The sequence below is a fragment of the Capsicum annuum genome, chromosome 12 (genome assembly GCF_002878395.1).
Source record: "Capsicum annuum cultivar UCD-10X-F1 chromosome 12, UCD10Xv1.1, whole genome shotgun sequence".
Classification (NCBI taxonomy): domain Eukaryota; kingdom Viridiplantae; phylum Streptophyta; class Magnoliopsida; order Solanales; family Solanaceae; genus Capsicum; species Capsicum annuum.
In genome coordinates this window covers 36,462,918-36,466,173 of record NC_061122.1, presented here as the reverse complement: position 1 = coordinate 36,466,173, position 3,256 = coordinate 36,462,918, and positions in this window count along the sequence as shown.

Genomic DNA, 3,256 nt, shown 5'->3' with positions numbered 1-3,256 from the left:
GAATTAACATCAAACTCCATTTCTGAGGGAGTGGGGTTATCCCTATCTGGGATGTTATCATTATCTTGAACTATATTTGTTTTAAGATTAATTTTAATTTTTTCAATATTTTTGAATAGAGTATGCGAATCTGTAGAATTTAAAGTATGCAAAGATGTATCACGAATTCTAGCTGGACCGTATACTGGTTCAACTAGAGAGATTTGATACATAGTAGGTAATATTCTAGGTATAGAAAAGAAATTTCAATTATAAACGGTAGAATTATCGTCAAATTGAAGGCAAATTCTTCCGTCTGTGTTTTGAGTTACATGAGCTAACTCTGAATTTGTCACATCCTTCGCAAGTTGTTTTGGAGGAAAAACTGAATTTAAGACCCATGTTTTTGGGTAGTTAATCTCATCCCATCTAATAGGTCTCCTTGTAGTGACCTTGGACTTTTCAAAATTGGTCTCGATAAGCATAGTATAATTAGATGCATCTCCAATTAATTTACATCAAGGATTTAAAGTAGATAATAAATGATAATAACTACGATAAGTTAAACATATAAGTTCAGATCCAGGCGCGTAATTATAGCCATGAGTTTTCACATTCAAAGTTAAAGCATCAAGAATATTCTTATCAGTCAAAGATAGTTGTAAATTTGGCTGAGTGTTAAAATATACTGGACCGTATGCCAAGGTGGATTCTATAGATCCCATCAGAGATTGTCTGAAATTTGAATTTCTAGCATCGTGCAGTGTAGCTAGAAAGGTTTTTGGAAGTCCTTTCAAAGTTAAAGGTTTAAACACGATTTTTACTAAACCAATATGCATAAAATTATACCGATTTTTAAACACATCAATATCTTTTTTATTCAATAATTTTATAATCTGTTCATCAGCATTCAAAGCAATAGATTGCTTAGTGGTTTTATTATCTGCTTATATTTAAATTTATCAAGAAAGTCATATTCATAAATGATTTTTATATCTACTTGAGGAATATTCCATTTATTTAGCAGATCCATATTTTGAGGTAAATCAACTTCTTCAAGTTTAGTACTTTTCGTACTAATTTCTCCCATATCCATTTATAAAAAACTTCATATCTATGCCATAGACTTCAGATCTGTTATATAATTACTATGAAAGTTCCTAGGCTCTGGTACCAGAATAGCAAGATCTTGTCAGGCACGGGTAAGCCACAATGCCTGCCAGACCAACTTCCAAATATCGGATTAAGCCATAGTCGGAGTACCGAACCAAAGCACCAACCAAAATATAAAAGAATTTTCGAATAGTTTAGTGACTGTATGGAAGAATTAATCTTTTACCCGAACAAGGGTCCTGTCAGATATTTAATATACTTATGTTGAACCAATGTGTCTAAAAGTTCTGACTGTGCAAATAGTCGCCCTTTTCTTCATCTTTTGCGAGCTAAAGAGGCATAGCTTACTAGACGTAGTCACAAAAACAAAGCCAACATAAGCCATACTAAACTCGACTGTACCACCATTTCGGAACCAAGTCAAGAAACTATAAAAAAATTCCTTCATATTTTGATAGAGTCCGGATCTTTCATAGTTACTAACTAAGAGAAGTTAGATCTATGGCATAGATATGAAAGGTTTTTAGCCGAACATAGTCACGACTGGAAGAAAAGATGAAGTATTAGAAGTAATTCATAAGAAGATAAATAAATACCTTAATAATGGCCGGATGCAAGGCCAGAATAGTAGATAACGGTGGAAAGCGCCTTCTTATTTAACTTCAGGACAAAATACAAAAGGAAAGAAGGGAGAGCTTGGCTAGAGAAAGAAAATGAAATGAAGAAAAGAAAAACTTATGCCTCTTTAACATAATGAGGCATCTATATATAAAAGGAAAAAGTATCTTGCATAGTACTTGTGGGTCCCTGTGCATAGTATTTTTACTATTACATAGGTCCCATAGGTGAGGCCTTGCTGTCATATTTTGTCTTTTCCTTTTGATGAGTAGAGGAATGCCTTAATGTTTTCTATTTCTTCATCATTGAGGATGTTGATTGGTGGAAGTGGTTGAGATTCCTGAATATCTCCAGATTCAACTGCTTCTTCGCTTGTAAGGCTTTTCATGGAGGTGTCCGAACATTATTCTACAGTTTTTAGCAGATTTTTCCAGAATTTGGCCAAATAATTCTCAATCATCTCTAGTTTGCCTCTGTCATGCACAGAGAGTCTCCTAGAAATATAACTCAAATTTTTATCTTCCAGAACCTTTTTCTGTGAAGCAGTAGTATATTCGATAATTTTGCTATTAATATAATCAAGTAATTCCTTTCCATGTGGAATTTTTGTGAGGGGGTCTTTTCTTGTTAACTTGTCCCAGAAATTAGTATAGAATACCTATATAGACCGGGTATTTGTTCTTTCATATATCCAAATTCAATATTGCATTTATGTATCCATGGAATAGAGAATTCAATGAAGAAATACATCTGATAGATCTTATCTAAATTACATACATGATCAAAATGATATAATTCTGTCAGGAAAGGTGAAACTTTAATCAATTCTTTATATAGATGTAGATATTCTGCTGGCAGAATTTTAATTGTAGGGCCATGATACAACCACCACTGAATAAACCAATTGGGGATTGGGTCTTCAAAAATTTTAGCGTAGACCTTTATAAACCATGTATATTTGTGTTTAATATTATTGTAGTATAAAGTCTGGGTAAAAGCCTTGATATAGTCCCAATAGGTAAAGAACATTTTTGAACCTTTCATAGTCATGGTTTTTTAGGACATGGATGTTGTTCCCCAATCTTCTTTTGCTATGAGTTTTTTTATCACCATCTTGGAATATCCATGAACATGTTCTGTTGTTTCACTCATTTGGTGATGTTCTATTTCAATGCTTCTAGTGGACACTAGAATAGATTCATAATAAGCTCTCGTCTTATAAGATTCTCCTGCAAAATAGAGGTTAGTCAATAAATATTTTTGGAGGAGTTTCCGTGGATCATTCTGTTTGCATATTTGAGAGTTTTCGACGAGAAGTATCAATTCTCGATTTTCAAGTTTTTCATAGTTTGGCCTATCCACAGTGTTTTCTTTTACAACTGAAGCAAATGAATCAGCTTGCTTAGCAGACATATATGATTGTATTTTCTCAATTAATGGATAATCCTCTGGAATGTCGTCTAGATGGATCGAGTTGCTTATATGCGGTGTTTTTGAAGATGGTTCTGTAATTTGTGAAATTCTTGCATTAATCAGACTTCTATTT